This window comes from Podarcis pityusensis (assembly GCF_964106645.2).
Source record: "Podarcis pityusensis genome assembly, chromosome: 4".
Lineage (NCBI taxonomy): Eukaryota > Metazoa > Chordata > Lepidosauria > Squamata > Lacertidae > Podarcis > Podarcis pityusensis.
Window position 1 is genome coordinate 36,077,061 of NC_138027.1, and position 22,033 is coordinate 36,099,093.

At 39.6% G+C, this 22,033-nt stretch overlaps 1 long non-coding RNA gene across 2 annotated transcripts in view; it reads left to right on the top strand.

Moving 5' to 3' along the window:
- The first annotated feature begins 4,363 nt into the window (after positions 1 to 4,363).
- LOC308475643 overlaps positions 4,364 to 22,033 on the top strand; it is a 67,599-nt gene continuing 49,929 nt past the window's right edge. For both annotated transcript variants that reach the window (XR_013985331.1, XR_013985332.1), the window contains exons 1-2: positions 4,364 to 4,432; positions 6,453 to 6,567. This is a non-coding gene — a long non-coding RNA (uncharacterized lncRNA). The remainder of the gene's footprint in view (positions 4,433 to 6,452; positions 6,568 to 22,033) is intronic.

Below are 22,033 nucleotides of genomic sequence, written 5' to 3' on the forward strand. Positions count from 1 at the left end.
TCAGCAATGATGGCACTGATGAGGGAAATAGGGACATCCCAGGATCAAATCAGAAGCCAGGATGGCTTTCGTAATTCCAAGAGTGTCCATGAAAAATTGGGACAATTGCTCTAAAATCTTTCTCCATCTTTGCGACCAGGACACCCGTCAGAATTTGCGGTGGGACAAAGAAATAGCAATAAAGGTGCCTGTTTGAATTTAGAGACAGAAGGAGAAACAGCTGAGACCTTTTAGCTGGCATTAATGAGACTAGAACCAGTCTTGGCAGCTATGGGTATCCATACTTTTGCTCTCTGGGAAACAAAAGTAGGGTTAGAGGCTTTTACGTCGTATTGCTTGCCAGGAAAGTGTCTGAACTTGCCATGTCAACAGGACAAAAGAGGCCTCCATTTGCACACTGCAACCACAAAACAGGAAGGTTGACTCAAAAATACAAGGGCTAAAGCCTTGTCACACCACAAGACAATAAAATGCCAGAGCACTCAACTGCAAGTACAGCCGCAGACATTTGCAGGCACCCACAGAATCAGCCTGCCAGAAATGCTAATATTAGAGAACATTTTATAGCCAGTTGTTTAAGACTAGAGTGACCTGTAAAAAGCAAAGAAGGGAAAGGATGGCACTAAAAGGCTGAACACACTTTTAATGTTGTGCATTTTGCTGTCTTGAATATTCTGTTGAGTTTTTCCTTGAGTATTTTATCAACATTATTCAGACACTCAATGTACAAAAACAAAAACATATGATGCTCCCATCATGGCTAATAGACGATTTCAAGTGTGCCATGCTTTTCTGAAGAATATATTGACTATTTATAATCTGCATGATGGGGTGGGGTTGGGGGAAATCAAGCACACACTTTGAACTACTCAACAGAAAAACTTTGGTGAACAAGACTGCACGAATCTAGCAGTGTTTCAGCAGGCTAGGAAGTCATCCTCTTTCTACCTGCTATCCTTTCTTCTCCCTGTAATATCATTAGCAGAAGACTCAAACAGTTTCAGTTGGTAGCAGGTACATAACAACAACGAAGAAGAAGAAGAAGATGAAGAAGAAGAAGATCTGAACCAGGCTTCTGATCCATAAATGGGGCAGCACACCCTGAATACTTTCCAACTTAACCCATGTGCAAATATTCCATGAACTAATTCATTTACAGATCTGTGAACTTCAAAGGCCAATTGTGGTCACCCATCTACTTCAGTCTTTCCCTACTTGGTGCATTCCAGATGTTTTGGAAAGCAATTCCCATAAGCCCCAGCCACCATGGCCAATGGACAAGGGTGATGGGAGTTGTTGTCCAAAACATCTGGAGGGCACCAGGTTGGGAAAGGCTGATCTACATCCCTTATATCTTCATCATTTCTGTAGGCTCAGCCCCAATATTTGAAAAAGCCATGAGACATCTATTAATGAGCTACTGATAGTAGTAGAACCATATCCCTCCCCCCGGTAGGTTTGTTTGTTATATTAATGTTCTTTTTTCAGCCAAATTAGCTCTCAAAGAGCTTTGCCAAAGTGAGCCCCAAACATCATGCTTTCTGGGATGGAACAGCACTTGGCACCACCACTTCTAAGTTCACAGTGGCCAAAGCCATTTAGCTAATTCAGCATTTGAGACAATCATCATCATCCTCAATACCCTTTTCTACTCCGTGTACATGTATTGCAAAACAGCAACAACAACCAATTCAGCGGCCAATTTATTTCATGGCTATGTAATGACCCCAGCAATCTTAAAGGGGTGTGCATCAGGGGTGTCAAAATCCAGAGCTTCAGAGGGATTTGGGACTTTTCATGGGCAAAGCAGGATCTGTGTAAGGCAGCATGGGTCAAAGTGGCAGCACCTGAAGTGCTTTGTGGTGCCTCTGCAACCCAGTTATAAAATGATTAAACCCTGCAGAGACAAGCACCTGCTAATAGTGAAAGTAATGTTACTAAGCTTACCATACAGGATTGGAAATAGCACCGGGATGGAGTGATGGTGGAACACTGGAAGCTGCCTCATACTGAGTCAAGACCATGGATCCATCTAGCTCAATATTATCAACGTTGCCTGACAGTGGCTCTCCAGAGCTGCAAACAAAGGGCGTTCACAGCTCTACCTGGAGAAGCTAAGGATTGAACCCATGACCTTCTACATGCAATGCAGAGCAGAGGGTAGAGAGAGAGCTCTGTTGTGACTGATAGGTCAAGCCTGTAATCTGAAGGAATGATTTAAGGCTCAAAATCCTGTACACACTTACCTGGAAGCAAGTTCCACTGAAAGGTTTACTCCTGAATAAACATGCACAATACACACGTGTGTGTGTGTGTGTGTGTGTGTGTGTGTGTGTTACAAACTAGTTAGACCTGTGGTTCCCAAAGTGGAGCACATGCCCCACAGGGGGGCAATTTGATTTTTTAGGGGGGGGGGGCAATTCAAGAATGAGTTATTAACAGTTCTAGGCTTCTTCCATGTGAATAGAAGTTCACTTTTTAAATAATAAGAACTATATGTCATGGGGTTGGGGATCAGGATTTTAGAGATGCTTTAGAGATGGTCAAAAAAATGGTTGGGATCCACTGAGTTGAACGTCTTTGTTTTCCTATCACTGTAAAATATTTCTTTATCCTTGTTGTTTATAACAACATCTTGAGAGACCAATATTGAAGCCCATTTCTTTAAAGATGGACTTTCACTCAGGGGAAAACTTGAAGAAACAGAGTTTGTACATCATGCAAAAAAAAAAAAAAAAAAAAGCAATTTACTTTGCAAGCAATTTTCTGTGTTTCCCTTGCTATTACTGCAGTGGCAGTATTTGGGGATAAGCGCTTTCTGCTGTAACATCTGCTTTAGATGATTCTCGAAGAGAAGTTATGCTGCTTTGCATGTCCTTATCATTGGCAGTAAAGAAAACTGATAACGCAAATTTAGTACTGTTGGTCAAACACTCTACTTCTCCTGCAGAAAACTAATTGCAAATGTTGAAGAAAAGTACTTGGAAAATCAGATGCTGCCCAAATGCCTTGGTCTCAGCAGAATTTCAGAGGAAGGGGTTCATATCTCTTGTAGAGCCATCTTAACCTGGTGCCCTCCAGATGTTTTAGACAGCAACCTCATCATCGGTTGCCATGCTGGGCAGGAGCTGTAGCCCAGCAACACTTCAAGGGCAGAAGGAAGAGCTTCTCCTTCCATTCACCTGTGTGAGGAATTAGGTATAAGGATCTAGACTTGGGAGCATTGGGGTGGGGAGAGAATTACCTCCACACCTCAGAACATGCTGACACAAAAATGTTAGATGGGAATTCCCACTGAAGAAGACATTTCCAGATTTGTCTGGGCCCCTTGGAACTGCCACCTCAGGCACCTTTCTGCAGAAACATTTGTGTTGAGACAGCCTTGCACACCTTCCATCTTCATGGTTGAACAAATGCAGTTTTCTGGCTGAGGTGGAATAGCAAATTATGTCCCCCCCTTCAAGGTCATAGTTATAGAACCCAGCTATTTTGACAGAAAATCCCACAAATGCTTCCTTAGGAGGTAAAAAAAACAACCAATGAAAATTAATTAAAGAACTAAAAACTTGCTGCCCTTTCATAACACTTCAGGCCTTAGACAGCTGCATCACTCTCCCTAATAGTATGGTTCATTTCTTCACTCTTTGAGAGCATGGCCTGTTGGAAGGACAACGTGGGAGGTGTTTCCCCTCACCCCAACTCCCACCAAACACTATTCGTCATACTCAACAAGAAAAGAGTGTCAATTTTAAGCATAATGGATTTAATCCGGGTTCTCTTGCAATCAATGACAAAAACGTGCATTGATTCCCTCAGTCACAGGTAGTCTGGCCTCAAGGCCACAAAGTCTGACAGACGCAAATTGACAGGCTACATCTCATTCACCTCAAAGGCAAAGGGGAAAAGAAATAATCAGAAAGGGGCTCTGGAGTGGCGGTGGAAGACCAGCTGCATTTTTTTCCTAAGGAGGATTTTATTTATTTATTTAAAAATGAGGTCCTCTATTTCTAGCTGAAGTGTTTATTCTGAAGTTTTAAATAAGAATTATGGGGGGTTGGCTGGCTGCAAAGCAGCATAAAAATAATATTTAATCTAATTTATTTAACCTAACTATCCCTTCCTTCCTCTTCCTCTTCTGTTTAGTTTCACATTGCTGTTTTTGTTCCTCGTGACTGCTATGGCTCCCTTCACATCATGCCTTTATTTTACAGAAATAATTCTTCTGTGCTCTGCCTGTTCATGATAACTGCCCTCTATGTAAGATCGCCAAACACAAAAAGTCTGTTTCACATTCTGGAATCCTAGCTCAAATCCAAATAGAAAGCAACAGGTTCTTCAGTCAGTTGCATTCCATGCTCAGAGAGTCCCTTCCATGGGGCTCCATTTACATGTTACAGCAATGGCACAGGAAGTGCTTCATCATTGTGCTGTGGTAAGTAATTTTAAGGGTCCTCATATAGGCATGATAACACAGGTGTTTGCCACATCTGTGCTCCCCACACTCTCCCCAACTCTGTTCCAAAGGGTTGAGGGAACCCCCAGAACTCATTTAGAGGGTGCGTGGCAGGGGGAGGGAGGAAGTTCCATTGCACAAGCAGAAATATTTGCACTGACAGAACATTAACGTTGCTCTCTTGAATATACTCAGAGTCGGTAGTGGACTTCATGCTCTTTATTCAGCTCATAGTGGTGAGGAAGAATGGAAGTTCCCCCAGAATGTCTGCATTATATACATTATTTACACAATGGGCCCCACGTGATTGGCTAATTCCGGGATTCACCTGTAGGCCAATCAGGTTGCGGATTCACTTCCACCTGGAGCTGGATTGGGTGGCTCCTGTGGACCAATCAGACTGCTGCATTCTGAATCCTATTGTTCTAGGACCAATCAGACTGCTGCCTTTTGGATCCTATTCAACTCAGTACATAACACTCTCTATTGGATGCAACCCTTAGACGTTGCCAAACATGGGGCGCCCTTCCCAAATAATGAGGGTGACATTATGACTTTCTAATGCAAAAGAGTATTGGTCATTTTCAAGAGCAGGAGGCAAAAGCCAACCTCTCACATTCCACAATGCAGGTGTTTGAATGATTTCAAAGATGATTGTGCGTTTGAGACAGAAACCAGTGCTTTGCACAAGCAGGTTTCTTACTCCATTGCCTCATATAAAGATGCTGTTTTAAACAACAACCAGGAAGGTCACTGAGACTTGCCTGCCAGCCATATGTTAAGTGGGGACAAACCATTTAAATGCATTATCTACCTACTCCTTTGAAGAGAGAATGCGTTGTTGATTTTGAACTCTAACAGGAATATTCCCTTTTAACATTTTAAAATAATGAATCTTCATTGTTTTCCTTAATATTTAAACACTATGAATAATTAAAGGGAATATTTCTCTGATTTTGTTTTATTGAGGGTTACATACAGTCAAAGCCTGCAGAGGTTTGGGAATTGTAGCAGGAAAAACAAGGCCCAGCAGTGAAATATTCAAGGCTATGTGAGGAAGTTATGCTGTAGCTAAAGCAAATGTTTTGATACGGTTGACTCAGCTGAAGGCAGCCTAAGATTGATAGGGTGGTGACTCCCTTTTTGCTCTAATGGCATACCCTGCAAGTGTCCCAGAAAAACATTTCCCGTGAGAGCACAGTGGTACCTCCCAGTCAGCAATATGACCTACCTGCCAGGAACCTAGCATAGTGGCTCCATGCAGTGATCTGCTTCTTCCTTCTGTGTATTCAGTTTTCCCTGACTGCAGTCATCTACACTGGTCTATGGTCATCCATGGATGACCTAAGCTAGAAAAGTTGTCTTTTTTCTTCTTCCTCTTTTCGTTTTCATTGTAATTTCGTCTCCACTGACATTAAGGAGATGGGGGTGCCTTGACAGCTTATTAGGCTACATGAGGAAGTAAAAAAAAAAAGTTCCCCCCTTTTTTAAAAAAAGTACAATCAATGAGCTTAATTCTAACTTTAGCTAGCTTGTGGAACAGCCTGAGAAATCAAGTACAACAGCAGGCATTCCAGCATAGTTCTACAAATCTATTATGTAAATCTCTCTGCCTTAGAACATCGCCTTTGGTTATAGCAGTGCTGAAACAATGTTCTCGTACCTTCCCTTCAGAGACCCACCTTGGCTTGTAAAAATAAATAGTTCTTCATTTTTTCATTTTTTCTGGAATGACTTTGTTGTGTGGTATGCTTTTCAATAACAAACCAAATAGGCAGCTTGTGTTTTGTGGTCCTTACATTTCAAGCACAATTTTAGTGTTTTTCTTCTTGAATGAAAATGTGTTCAGCTTTGTTATCACCCAGGGATGTAATTGCTCACATGTAAACCTATATGCATCTTCTTCATAATTGTACACATCTCTATTACATTTTATTTACTGGGTTATATAATGTCAGAATTTTATCTAAAGTTTTCTTCTTCTTTTTCTTCTCTTTAGCTATACCAGAAGCCATTTTCTCCTTAGCAGAAATTAGATTCCTTCTGGAAAAAAAAATATCTTTCACATCTTTGGAATGAACATGAACATGTTTTTGAGAATTGGTACCCTGCAGGTAAGATTTAATTCACCCCTCCCTAACTTTTAATCTACTTTGCACTAAAGTCACAGAATGAAAATCATCTCTTCAGATTTAGCTAAGCACAATCCCACATGGAAAACTATAATAGAAAAATATTCTTTATATTTTCATGTGTGAAGAATACAAATTAAACTTTCCAGAACTGAAGTATGTGTTCTTTAAATACATGAGGTGCTTACACTTAATTGTATACTACTTAATTGTATTCTTTTGACCCCTGGCATCATAAATACACTCTATATTTCTGTGAGTGTGAACCAAGAATATTTACAATACAATGGGAAATCATTACAGTCTGAAGGTTTCAGAACGTAACTGGAGTCTGTCCCCAGGGATAGCTCTCCATAATTAGGCATGACATAGATAATCATGATTAATTATGTTTCTGGATAGTCATCAGCCTCTGATAAATTATTGTTGTTTGTGATAATACTAAGGAAAAGAAAGCAGGATGACTTTTAAAAGGCCATGTGGAATGGACAGAACAATCCTATGCTCAAATTTCACTCAGGGAGACGGAGAGCTGCTGCTGCTATGATGGTGGAACAGCATCCTTACTTGTGACTTTCAGGTTCCTCTTGAAGACATTCTTACGCAGACAGGCCTACGCAGTTGCTTAAAATTTTCTTGAGCAGCCAGTCATTTTAATTATCCTTCTGTGTTGCTTTTGAATGTCTTTTATGCTGCTGTACACCATCCTAGTGTTTTGCGAAAAGGTGGTCTATAAATACTTGTATAAATAAAACAAACAAATTATGCCCCCATACATGGAGGCAACAAATGAATTAATTACGATAGGTGCATCATCCTAAAGCACACACACACACTGACATCAGACAGACACAAAACACACAGGAAACATACAAGATGGTCCATCAGCCCCAGCAACACAGCCACCAATGACTCCAGTATTGCTCATCCCAAGGTATCCCAAGATTTGAATCATCATATGTTCCACTCAAGAACTGCTTTAGAGCACAAAGTAAATGTGTAGGCCAGAGGCCTGCTGAAAGCATACAAAGTTCTTCCTGGAACAAGGATTCAAAACTCTCTCCTCAAGGGAAATATCCTTTTTTCCAAGCAGTGAAAGAGGTTAGGATAGACAATAGGGTCTATCCTATTGATAGGATATCACAACATCACAAAAGTTGCTGAGGGTTTTTTTGAGGAAGACCCCCAAATTCTTGAGCTCCCCCCCCCCCACAAAACACCAAAAATTTGTGATTTTTTGATTGACTTGCCTAAGATCCAGGACAGAGCACCGCCTTTCGGAAACCCCCACCCCACTCTGGACATCAATCCCACCTTTGAAATCTCAGTACTGTCTGGGAAAATTCAGACATATGGCAGCCCTATAGATAAGAAAGGCAGCCACAGACATAAGCACTATAAAAGCAGCTAAGCACATGTGCTCTCAAGCATTGGACATTAGTGGAACCAAATTCAAATCTGAAATATGCATTTATTTAAAGAGCACTCTCAGAGTGGGTTACAGAATTCTGTAGTAGACTGATAGACATGGCACAGAAAGGGGGAGAAATGGGGAGGGAAGAGGAAGCAGCAAGATCAAGCCCATATTCTTAAAAGCGGCAATTCTTATAATAACCCATTGGGATGGAAACAGTTCAGGAAACCTGCTGAAATGGCTGCTGCTAGATGACCTCTCAACTCTCGAGACCAATGGCAGCTGGTCCCTCAATAATGCCAATTTATATCTGATATAAATTAAGGAGAAACCTCAATTTATGCAGTAGGACACAATCATGGAAATCTACCTGGGTTCAGATGAAACCTGCAGACTGTTCCAAGAATGGACATATATCATTTCTTTATCACAAGAATTTTCATGGGAATTTTTTTTCATACAATTAGTATTAGTTCACAACAGAAGAATAGTCCCAACAGCATTGATTATATTTCCTATTCTTTCCTCTCACTTCCCCATTTCAGAAACTAGGAAAAAAATAACTGAGGAGCAAAGTCAGAGCTGGAGCATTACCGGTTGGTTGCCAAAGCTTTTGGTATAGTTAATTTAGCATCCATATTTGCTATTGACATATAAATACTGTTTCTGTACACATTCAATATACGTAGTCCAATCTTCAAATCCCATAAGCTAGGCAGCAGCTGAACCATATCCGTGCACTCTCTGCCTGACAGAGAACGTTCCATTTTTAATAGGACTTCAAAAATTGAAATGACAGATGTGAATGAGCCATATTAAATTACCTGGCAAATGCAGCTACACCCATAAAAACATGGTGATCCAGGTGCTTCACTATTAACATCTTTCCAAACACTTCGGCTTTGATCCAGAAATATGAGCACTTGTGTATTTTTCTTTTTAATGGAGAGCCTCTAGGTCCTTTTAACCCCCTCATTGCTGTTCTCAAGGTGGAATGCACCTTTTGAAACCCTTTTTGTATCATTCAGCTCAATCCTACACATGTTTATTTAGAGAAACAGACCCATGCATGCCTAGTTCTAGAAATACTCTCAAGTAATTCCTCCCCCCCCCTTTATTTTATTTTTGCTTTATCCAATGTATAATATTAGTAAAGATTGTTGAGTGATATACCTGTGGGCAGGGCTTTTTTTCAGCACCTCTCAGGTAGGCGCCATTGCCATTCTAAGAGAACGAGGGAAGGGTTCATGGTGAGTTCTAGAAAAATAGCACTGCCTGTGGGCTAGCAGGTCTTTCTGTCTCACTAAGTGGATTTTTGTACCTATAAAAATGGCTTCAGTCATTTCCATCCCATTTTCCTAACTTTGTGTCTGATTACAAGAGGCTTTTAAAACCCTCACAAATTTAAGCAACACTTCTCTACAACCTTCAAAAATGAAAGGGTTTTGAGAATCGCTAAGCACCTGGAGGTTCTGCTAAATATGATCAGAAGGGACCGTCTGATCAAAGGTATACAGGTCGGAGCCAAACAGTACAAATTGAAAGCTTTTGCAGATGATTTAGTATTGACGTTACAGGAGCCAGAATCTAGTACTAAAAGAGTATTAGAATTGATTCAGGAATTTGGTCATGTGGCAGGATTTAAGTTGAACAAGTTAAAAACTAAGGTGCTTGAGAAAAATTTAACACCGATTGAGAAAGAGAGGTTTCAGAAGGAGACAGGTTTAACATTGGTTAAGAAAGTAAAATACCTGGGGGTTAATATGACTGCTAAGAACTTAAACCTATTTAAAGACAATTATGAGAAATGTTGGTCAGAAGTGAAAAAGGACCTAGAGATATGGTCAAACTTGAAGCTTTCCTTGTTAGGTCGAATTGCTGTTATAAAGATGAATGTATTGCCAAGAATGTTATTTTTGTTTCAATCATTGCAAATCTTGGACAAAGTGGACTGTTTCAAGAAGTGGCAGAGAGACATTTCTAGATTTGTCTGGCAGGGCAAGAAGCCCAGAATAAAATTTAAAATATTAACTGATGCAAAGGATAGAGGTGGATTTGCCCTGCCAGACCTTAAACTTTATTATGAATCAGCAGCATTCTGCTGGTTGAAAGAATGGCTGCTTCTTGAGAACACAGACATTTTGGATTTAGAAGGTTTCAATAATGTTTTTGGGTGGCATGCATATTTGTGGTATGACAAGGTTAAAGCACATAAAGCATTTAAAAACCATATTGTTAGGAAAGCATTGTTAAATGTCTGGATAAGATATAAGGACTTACTTGAAAATAAAACCCCAAGGTGGTTGCCACCGATGGAAGCAAAGGCTCAGAAAAAGCTCAATATGGAGGCCAAATGGCCGAAATATTGGGAAATTTTGGAACAAGAAGGAGACAAATTGAAATTGCAGAGTTTTGAGAAATTAAAAGATAAAGTGCGAGACTGGCTTCATTATTATCAGATAATGGAGGCATACAATTTGGACAAGAAAATTGGCTTCCAGGTGGAAAAATCAAAATTAGAAACAGAACTGTTAGAACCCAAAACTAAGATTTTGTCAAAGATGTATAACTTGCTGTTGAAATGGAATACTCAGGATGAAACGGTGAAATCTGCTATGATTAAATGGGCACAAGATGTTGGACATAACATTATGTTTGCTGACTGGGAACAGTTGTGGACTACAGGTATGAAATTTACGGCATGTAATGCCCTAAGAGAGAATATTATGAAAATGATATACAGGTGGTACATGACACCAGTCAAGCTTGCAAAAATCTATCATTTGCCCGATAATAAATGTTGGAAATGTAAGGAAAATGAAGGTACATTCTTTCACCTTTGGTGGACGTGCCCAAAGATTAAGGCTTTCTGGGAGATGATCTATAATGAAATGAAAAAGGTATTTAAATATACCTTTCTAAAGAAACCAGAGGCCTTCCTGTTGGGCATAGTCGGCCAATTGGTGCCAAAGAAGGATAGGACTTTCTTTATGTATGCCACAACAGCAGCAAGAATACTTATTGCAAAGTATTGGAAGACACAATATCTACCCACCTTGGAAGAATGGCAGATGAAGGTGATGGACTATATGGAACTGGCAGAAATGACTGGCAGAATCCGAGACCAGGGAGAAGAGTCGGTGGAAGAAGATTGGAAAAAGTTTAAAGACTATTTACAGAAATATTGTAAAATTAATGAATGTTAGAATGATGTTGGATAGAAACTAAGTGGTTTCTAGCTGTAATGTTATAAGGGAATATGAAAAAATGGACTATTAATAGGTAAAAATCTAATGTTACAATACTTTAAGATTGAAGATTAGGATAAACAAAGAGGGGAGGGATTTGCTGAACTAACAAACTGAATTGGAATACAGAAAAGGGAGGCGTGAGGAGGTCCGGGAAATAAGCAAATGAAAGATAAGTGACTGAAAGACTGAATTGTTTTTAACTATTTTTATTTTGTATTTTTCTTTTTTCTTTTTTTTCCTTTTGTAATATTTTGAAAATCTTAATAAATATCTTTTTAAAAAATAAAAAAAAAGAGAATCGCTAAGCAAAACATCAAAGCAATAGGAAACCTTTTGTGCATTAGCAATACTCAATCACAATCACAGACAATAGAGGTGCAGGATAAAATAAATACAATATTACAACTACTAAATAATTGAAATACATTTGGCATATTAGATACACAACAGCAATGTCTGAATGGAATGATTAATAAGAGTTAAGCTTCAGAGAGAGAGAGAGAGAGAGAGAAGTTATTTCTTACATTGTCTGAAAGCATTTTCCTATGAGAATTGCAATTTTTATTACTTTCTGAACTGAGAGGATTGTGGGTGTCTTTAGTTCTGATTTTCTTAAGTTTTAAGATTCATCCAGAATGAGCATTGTCTCAGGTCTGAGCCACTTTAGTTATAACACACAAAGCAGGAGAAACAATAGTTGTTGTTGTTTTTCAAAGTTGAAGGAGGAATCAGTGTTTCTGATGTGTATTGTCATCCAACATTTGTCTTTCATAAAGGGGAAAAATCTATTTGACTCGAGGTAACAGTGGAACAAAAGTAATGTATCTACATCATGGGGCTATTGACTCTCTGATATCACTTTTAGTTCTCTTAAAATTAATACATTTTCCCACTCTTAATTTTGTGCTGCAGGCCTCACTTGAAAATAGTCCTTTAGAATGTGCAAACATCTCACAATAACGTCAATTTTATACAGTGGTACCTCGGGTTACATACGCTTCAGGTTACACACTCCGCTAACCTAGAAATACTGCTTCAGGTTAAGAACTTTGCTTCAGGATAAGAACAGAAATCAGGCTCCGGTGGTGCGGCGGCAGCAGGAGGCCCCGTTAGCTAAAGTGGTGCTTCAGGTTAAGAACAGTTTCAGGTTAAGTACGGGCCTCTGGAACGAATTAAGTACTTAACCCGAGGTGCCACTGTACTGTATCTTACTCCTAGACCAGGAACTCAAAGGGGGTTGCAGCACTGACAGGGAATCCAAACTACAGGAAACCAGCATAATTTACAGCAAGGTACCGTATTTTTCGCCCTATAGGACACACTTTTTCCCCTCCAAAAATGAAGGGGAAATGTGTGTGCGTCCTATGGGGCGAATGCAGGCTTTTGCTGAAGCCTGGAGAGCAAGAGGGGTCGGTGCGCACCGACCCCTCTCGCTCTCCAGGCTTCAGGAAGCTCTGTGCAACCCTTGGGAGACCGGCGCTTCGCGCAGCTCTCCACAAGCCGGTGCGGCTCCCTAGGCTTGCGGATAGCAGGCTGTTCTGGGGGCTGGGGTCGGGGGAAGCTCGGGCTTCCCCCGCGCCAGCCCCGTGCCTGGGGGGGATATATATTTTTTCTTTATTCCCCCCCCCAAAAAAAACCTAGGTGCGTCCTATGGGGCGGTGCGCCCTATGGGGCGAAAAATACGGTAAATTATGTCATGGCAACTTGCCCACTCCAAACTCCATTCAGAGGCAAGCTGAGCTGGTCCAAGCCCTGCAGAGGAAAAACAAGCTATTATTTTAACTCAGTGCAACAGAACTTACACCGGCCCTTTGGGGGGTTTCATTGCTGTTGCGTTGCTGGGTCACATGGCTGAACTGAACGGAGTTTGGAATAAGGAAAAATCTTCCCCATGCCTTGTCCCATCCTGTTACACCCCCAGAAAGATCCTTTTAAAGGATTTATTCTGGCCTCATCTGAGCCCAGCTGAGCTGTGATTGGAGATTTACGTCAGTGTATCTCCAGCTGACTTCAGCTGGCATAGCTCTGATCCAGGCCAGGCTCAGTCAGAGATCTGCCTGCTCCAAACTCCACTTATCCCAGCTTGGATGTGAAGTGCTTCCTAAATTCCTTTTGTTATTTAGAAAGATTTATAGACTGCTCCTTTTTTTAAAAAAAAGGGGCAGCTCACAAAACAGAATTAAAAAACAGCAACAAATAAAAACAACAGATAATGGAGCAATCCTTAACAGCAGCATCAAACATTACCCAGCAATAATAACACAGCATCAGCAATTTAAATGCCCAGGAAAGCAAAAATATATTAACCTGGTGCCTAAAAGGTAATAGCATAGGGGGCAGTGGAGTCTTTCTGAGGGGAGAATTCTACATGTGGGATGCCTCAGCTAAAAAGGCCCCCTCTCTGGTCATTACCTTGTCAGGGTTATCAGGGATTTTGGATGCTGCTCTTAATACCCAAGCAGATTGATGCAGTAGAAGAGGGCTTCCTAAGTTCCCGAATCCTTGAGGAAGGTCTGTAGCTCAGCAGTAGAAATCATGCTTTGTGGACCCAAGGTCTGAGGTTCAGTCCCTGCATATCCAGCCTGGAAAGACTCTCATCTAGAAACCTGTTAGTCAGCATAGACAATATTGAGATAGTTGGACCAATTGTCTTACTTGGTATAGGGCATTCCTGTAGTCCTGTATCCCAAGTTGTGTGAGACTTTGAATTGTTCGTGTAAATGGGCCAGAATTCAACGGAGCTTTTTTTCATCCCATGCATGGAATTCATTAAATGTAACTATGTTGGCTACATGACTGATTTTAAGCAGCTATGAGCGCTGTTTTGTTTTTGTTTTTACAATCAAGTGGTGTATAAATTTTAGGAAATAACTATAACCTTTAATGATTTCTTCAGAAGTGCATTTTAATTGATTTTATCCATAGAAACAACAAATAACCTAATTTAAAATATAAATCAAATTCTGAGCATAACTTAATGCATTAATAAAATGTAGTTTCTGAGACTAACAAGTACAGCAAAAATCACATGGGAATTAATCTCTAAAATTACAGTATAAAGATAACAAGCGTTGCTGCTATTCTTACTGATATTTACAGCATAACAAAATAATGACAAATTCTACAAGGTAGTGCCTTTTGTCCTAGAATTCATAAATAAACCATCCAGAATACATCTGATACGGTAGTAACAAATTGGCCAGAAAGAAAACCAAACATATGCTTCCCTATGTAGATAATTTGTTACTTATTCATATATTCAGTCAGTATTTAATTGCAGCAGTACATTTTGGCATGTAAGTCTTGTAAGTCTTGTGCCTGTTCTATGCAAATTCAATAAAAGATTTAATTAAACTTTCATAACAGTTAGATGTCCATGCAAAGAAAAAGTTTCTTCTTCCACACACTGTTGTAATTCAGCTTTATACAAACTAAGCCTTTTCAGCTCCCCAAAATACTTTCTTTTAATATAGTCTATGCAGAATCCAAAGTTATTTATTTTAAATGTCACCTGTTTTGATTCCTGAAGCATTTTTCTTGGGTTGAAACAATACTGAACATGACAATGGCAGGCTTTTTCCTCAAGAATACTCTTCTTTTCATCCAGTACAAAGCTTAGATATGCTTGTGGTTGACTAAGAATCCTTGCTTTTAGAGCTTCTTCTTTTTGTTTGTTTTTTAAGTGCTTTATTTTTGTACATTAGTGCTTTCTCCTCCTCAGGTCTTACATTTGTGACCACTACTTGACTTCTTCCCACATCCCCTGCTTTTGTTGAATTTCCAGTTATTTATAACATTTCTACAAAGATCATCTTAGAGGAACCTTAAACATTCGTTTTCAGGGTAGGCAGTTCCTGCATTTATTTCTTTGTTGTCTAAGGCTGAGACCACAATTTCTTTTAATGGATCTGAGATGAAAAAGTTAAGAATACATTTTTTAAAAGAATTCTGTGTGGGGTTTTTTCAAATAAAGCATAATATTTCATTTGTGAAAAAATAGGTTCAACAGTGCAATCCTAAGCATATTTATGGAACTTTGGGGCATATTACCAATTAAGTGTCCTCTTTAGGCATTCACTGTAGAACATACAATGTGGCCTGCAGGAATGCATATGGCTAACACCCAAAGAAACATGCTCCTGAGCTGGTATGTGAGCTACTGAGTCTAAAAGAACCCAGTTCATTGCACAAAGGGTTTCCAAATCCAGATCTCAATCCTTGTGTTTGGAACCCTTTTCAGGATAAGCTGCCCCCTTGAGACCCTGCCAGTTGCCTGTTGGTTTGTATATTAAGATTGTGGTTGCGCCCCAAGGCCCCCAATCCCTTCCCCAAGTAAATAACTTTACACTGACAAATAATTTTGGTTTAATGGGCAAAATTTAGGCCACAGCTTTATTGATTACAGCAAAGTGAGTGGTATTGGCTTAGGCATTGGCAACAGACTATAACTGACTCCTGCCCCTCTGGCTGGTAGTCTGAAAGGGTAAACACCAAACGAGGGAGCAACATCAATGAAGATCAACCGAAGCTCAAGCCGGGGTTCCTGTGGTCCTGGCATGGCCCTAGCCCCTCAAGCAGACTTCAGACGAGATCCAGGACCCCCAAATTCCTTTACTGGGATGCCCTTATTCATGGAGGGGCAGGTGATGGCTGCACCTCCCCTCCCACACACTTCATTAAGCCTAACTGCCTAACCTTACAAAGTTGTGACAATTGCTAAGGGGGTTGGTGAAAACCAAGTGGCCACTGCCAATTTGCCAAATGGAAAAATTCCTACCCAGCCCCTGTTCCAAAACAGGCAACCAACCAATATCTGAAGCAAGGCCAAAGCAGCAACATCTACAAATAGGGAGGGGAGGGTGGGTGCTTGGCAGCGCAAAGCAAGTGCCTCAGTGACGTCGCGCTGCCGATTTTATAGGCCCCCACCAATCATGCCACCTGCACTGATTGGCTCAAATGGCCTGGTGTGATTGTGGGACCATACAGACCAAGGTCTGGGCCATGCCCAGCACCTTTGACCTGGCGGGGGTTGTCTCAGGGGCCCATGCGCAACCAGGATCCTCGTTAAAGACAATCCCATTTGTAGCTTCTATAAAACAATGCAATTGCTTAGCTAGTAAATAGATAAACGAGGGCACGCAACAAACTGTACAGAACACCCAATATAGTTACGATGAGGAAGGAAACAAGAGCCACAAACTGCAAAGAAAATTAAAATTGCTGGCTGACTCACCTCCCATGGTTATAGCATAAAGCATTCAACAAGGAAGCTCAAGGTGTGCAAACTTATACATGACAACAGCAGGAATATCTGAACAAGCACCTTTTTCTCACTTGGAACAAACTTCTGTAGCAACAAGAGCTGAAACAAAGTGAGAGAAATGCACACAAATATTCTTAGTGATTTCCTGAGCGTATTATTTTTTTTTTCTAGAAATGGTTAAGAAGCAGACTTTATGTCCTGAATCAAGAAAAAGAGCAGGTTTTTAAAAATGTCCCAGAAAGTTAACATTTCATGGAGCCATTAAAGTTCCATTATAGCAACTTGACAAGTAATTTCAAAATGGCTGCTTTATATATTCCAACTGTCCTAATTTATAAGAGCAGGCTCTGTCTTCTGGTACTTATGTCTTATAAAATGGACTTTAGTCCATGATAACTTAGTAAATGTGTTCATTTTTAAGGCACACCAAAATTATTTGTTGTTTTTGCAGAAGCAGACTAAAATGACTACCTCTTCTGAAAGTTGTATCCCTGATAAATCAGCTCTATTTCTCTTTTTACTTTTCAGAGAGAGTTTGGGGTGCTTTACAAAAGAAAAGAAAAGAAAAGAAAATTGAGTGTGAACATATGCACCAGCTCTCATTTCCTTACACTAAGAATGGCAGACAAATTCCACTTTGTTTGCATTTTAATTAGAACCTACCTAATGCATACTTCTCAAACCAATACATGATTAGACACAGCTGTCCTCCATAATCTGCACTTCTCTGAATTGTGGTAATGCACCACAAATACACCAAACAATGTATACAAAAATGCATTATTTTAGGGGAAAGTGTTTCAAATGCATATATTAGTGAACATTGAAAAATGCATTATATTTAGGAAAGTTGCTTGTAAATACATATACCGTATTTTTTGCTCTATAAGACTCACTTTTTCCCTCCTAAAAAGTAAGGGGAAATGTGTGTGCATCTTATGGAGCGAATGCAGGCTGCGCAGCTATCCCAGAAGCCAGAACAGCGAGAGGGATTGCTGCTTTCACTGCGCAGCGATCCCTCTCGCTGTTCTGGCTTCTGAGATTCAGAATAATTTTTTTTCTTGTTTTCCTCCTCCAAAAACTAGGTGCGTCTTGTGGTCTGGTGCGTCTTATAGAGCGAAAAATACGGTATATTAGAAATTTGCACAAAATGCTGCTGAATTTTCATGGATATTTTTTTTGGGGGGGTGGGGAATGCAAATTGTTGCAGAAGTCAAGGAAAGTCCAGCAGAAATGAGTTGTTGGAATGCAGTTATCAGCTGGGTTTATTTCTCTGTGTGTGTACATGGACATAAGTAGGGATAGGGAAGAAATTTGTTTTAGTTCACTTTTTAATGCAAACCTACCTAATTCACACTTCTTGAAACAGTGTGATGGGGAATCTGTGGTCCTCCAAATGTTGGACTCCAACGTGTATCATATGTAGTGGACATGTAGAAAGATTAGAGAATGTCTTGTTGATGATGAGCTGGGGGGGGAAATTGGGTTAACCTTTCTAAAAAAGCCTGGATCTTTTCTGCTAAGCATTCTCGGCAATGATATTATGAAAAATCTGAAAGAAATTTTTCTATATGCCACGGCTGCAGCTCAAACATTGATAGCAATGAACTGGAAAGGGGGAAATGTTCCTACCATATTGGACTGGCAAAATAAATTACAGGATTATATAGAAATGGTGCAACTGACAAATAGCTTGAGAGGCAACACAAGACAAATATTCATACAAAAATGGGATAAGTATAAGAAATATTTATGAAATTATAACAGTGGTATAACGCATGTGGCAGCATTTAATTGACCCTTATATAATGAAACATATGAGAAATAAGTCAAAATGTACTAACTGTTGTAAGAATGTATTAGAAGGAATATAAATAACCCAATAATGATAGGTACATTCATTACTAGAATAAGACTATACACTGGGAAATGATAGGAAGTCCAACTACACCTTTTTTCCCCCTTTTTTTCCTTTTTTTTTTCTTTAATTCATGTTAATAAATAGATAAGACAACAAAAGATAGTAAAAATATTAATCAGTTTAATTTATGTAAGTAAACAGAATATTACTTTTGTATCTTTTTTGCTTACACGGATTATATACATGTTAACTAAAGAAGATGTACGATACACATGTATATGTATATGTTATACGAGATATGCTATGTGAAATGTGTCATATGATATAAGAGATGTTAATAAAGCTAATAAAAAATATATATGTTGGACTGCAACCCCCATCGGGTTGAGTGAGACATTGCCAAGGGTCAGGAAAGATAGGAGTTCTGCTCAAGCAACATCTGGATGCTACAGGTTCCCCATCCCTCCTTCTTTAAGTTGACCTTCTCTGGAAGTTATTTGCTTTCATTTCAGCAACCACCCTTATTTTGAAAACTGTCCCAAAAAGAACTCTTCCAACCACATCATAACTGATTTGTATTCTCTTCTAGAAATGAAATTTCCATAAAGCCCAGTTTCCAAGTAGCAGGGGAAACACAGCTCACATGTACTCTTGACCACAACCAAATTCAAACATGTTTGTGTTGTCAAAGAGGCAGAAACAACTTGCTGCAAACTATATCTATTCAGCCTACATTGTGACCTGTCAGAGCTGAACAAGAGATATTTGTTGCGTCCTTGCTTTTTACTGGATTTTGTAAGTCACAAATGAGGGCAATTCCCCACCCCGAATTCAGCTACATAGTTTTCCCAACAAAAGTTCAAATTTCATTAATGTAACATAACTTCCTGCTGTTGAAACAGCATCTCCTGCATATATTTCTTTATTGTTCCTTTATCAGAATAATGATGTGGGGGGGGTGCAAAGTGGAATTATTGTAGCAAAGGTGCAAATTCTACCCAGAAATGAAAAAGGAGCCATCCATTTCAGAGCTTGCCAGTAGACATGTTTTAATATCAAATACACTGCATGAGGCCAAGTACTTTCAACATTTATTCAGTATATTATACTTTCTCATTGTATTAAAAAACAGAGCCATACTACACACTTACAAACATCTTGTTTTCATGAAAGACATCAGTCAAAATGTTACATTAACATTCAGTTTGGCTTTGATTGCCAAAATGAATTTATTAATTCTTGAACCTTGAGGTCAAAAGGACTCCAAGAAAATACTCAAAGGCACTCTTTGCATGTAGTGAGAGTATCCAAAATACATGTGGAAAGTACATACTTTAAAATAGATAAATTGCAAAATAAATGTTCTCGGATGATCCGCCAACCTCTGCTGATTGGGGCAATTACCCTTTGCACAGGCAATTAAAATAATTTGCAACAAGGGGAAAAGAATATCATATCCATCTCCACTACGTGGTCAGGGCTTGTTAAGTATAAACAGACATTAGGAGGATATTCTGAATATAGGAGGAAATGCTATAAAGGATAGATTCTCTGCATCAGTTTACCCTTAACTCTGCATAAAGTTGCACTTTGCCCTTATTGAGGGAATTCATTGAGGATCAGACACACTAATGACATTCTGGCATTATTTGCTTTCCTGTCATCCTCCTCTTAAAAGAAAGTATCACATTATTTATTTTTTATAAAGAAAAGAAAATTGCATTGTTTCAGGTTAAAGTCAAATTATATTATTGATTTTCTTCATCATTTTTAGTGCAGAAATGGTGAATGTTTATCTCATAAGTTATTTATATTATATGTTCTGAGTCCAATGACAATCTGGTGCCTTTTCCATCAGAAACCAAAAAGACTCCAGAAATGCAATCCTATAGTTGAGATAGCCTGGCTGAAGAGGCTTTAGAACCTGGCAGAGGTCTTACTACACTTGTATTATTATTATTATTATTATTATTATTATTATTATTATTATTATTTAGTTGTACTTCACCATTCTCCCTGACAGGACACGGGAGGCTTATAGATAAAAATAAGGACCATTAAAAACACAGGATGATCAATTATAAAAATTAAACATTTATAGAATTAAAGCTATATACATATATGAAAACTGTGATATATTTCTCAGCCATGACAGATATGCTGGTAGAACCCCATATTTCCCAGCAGAATACTATACCAGCAGAGCTGTTCCATCAGTGAAGATATGTCAGCAGGGTGAGGAGCACAATAATGTCATATCCTCTTCCCCTTCTGTCCATGGTCACACACAATCAATGACAAAGTTTCCTTCAGCCCTAAACATGTCGTGGCCCTGTGTTCTCAAATTCACAGTCCCTAAGCATCAGTAGCTCTGAAGAGGAAACAGACTCACTCCCTGCCCTGTCCAAAGTAAATCTGCTAGCATCATATTCTGCACCTAGCCCCACAAATGATGAGGATGTAACTTTACATATGACTCTGAGGAATAGACTACTGACTCACCTATGGATCAAAAAGAGTCCTACATAACTCCTGCAAACCTAGTTTCCACAGCCCAAAACCTGCTACCTAGAAGGAGTTGACAGCTGCACTAAAGGATAGTGCCCCCTTCCCCAAAAGAACTCAGCTCCCATTCTAGATCCTCCAGACCAGGCTATAAACTGGGGTTTGCAACATGCCAGTACAGTACTGAAGTGACTTGTTCCTTCCTGATCACAGCTACAAGATTGTTGCCCATGGTCCTGAAATGCTTGCTCTTGAGCTCTAAACCTGCACCCTTGCTCTTGTCCAGGGTCCTGACCTCTCTCCAGCTCAAAGTCAGCTTAGGAAATCCTGTGCATGTTTCCATCACTTCATTTGGGCTGCCACCTACTTTTGTTGGAGAGTTTTGTTTTTTGTTGTTTTGTTTTGTTTTGTTTTGTTTTGTTTTGTTTTGTTTTGTTTTGTTTTGTTTTGTTTTGTTTAAAAAGCTTCCCCTGTGTTGAATTACACCCTGTACTGAAGCCCACATCAGCACTATTGGAATTAGGATATGGTACAACTCAGCATACAATCACAGCATACTAACACCAGTATATAAATCACACACAAGGAAACCATAACTCTGATAAAGAACCATGGGTCATTGGAGCTACACACACACACACACACACCTTTAGTGGTGGGAATTAAGAGGGGAAAGCACTTTGCACCAACAGCTTAGCCTCCTAACATAGATAACCATTCTCAGAGCTACAGACACAAAACACCCATCACAAACTCTACTCACTCCACTTCTATATCAGAGGCTGCCAAGACAAAGCACGGGTATGCAAGGTCGGGAAACCCATTTTGTATTGTGCAGCTGGCATGACTGTTCCCTATATCTCAGTCTCCTCCACACATTCTTTGTTCTGTGTCAATACAGTGTCTTGTGTGAGCTGTGTTTCATTCTACCCATCAACAGTGAAGTATCTCCGTATCTCCCACTCTCTGGTGAGGCACTTATCCCAGTTGCAGAAAAGCTCTCTGTTGGCAAAGGTCAGCCGTACGAGCCATTGCCACTGCTGAATAATAATAATAATAATAGTAATAATAATAATTTATTTGTATCCTGCCCTCCCCGGCCGAGGCCGGGCTCAGAGCAGCTAACATCATGAGCACCTTCGACTGTGTAAGGT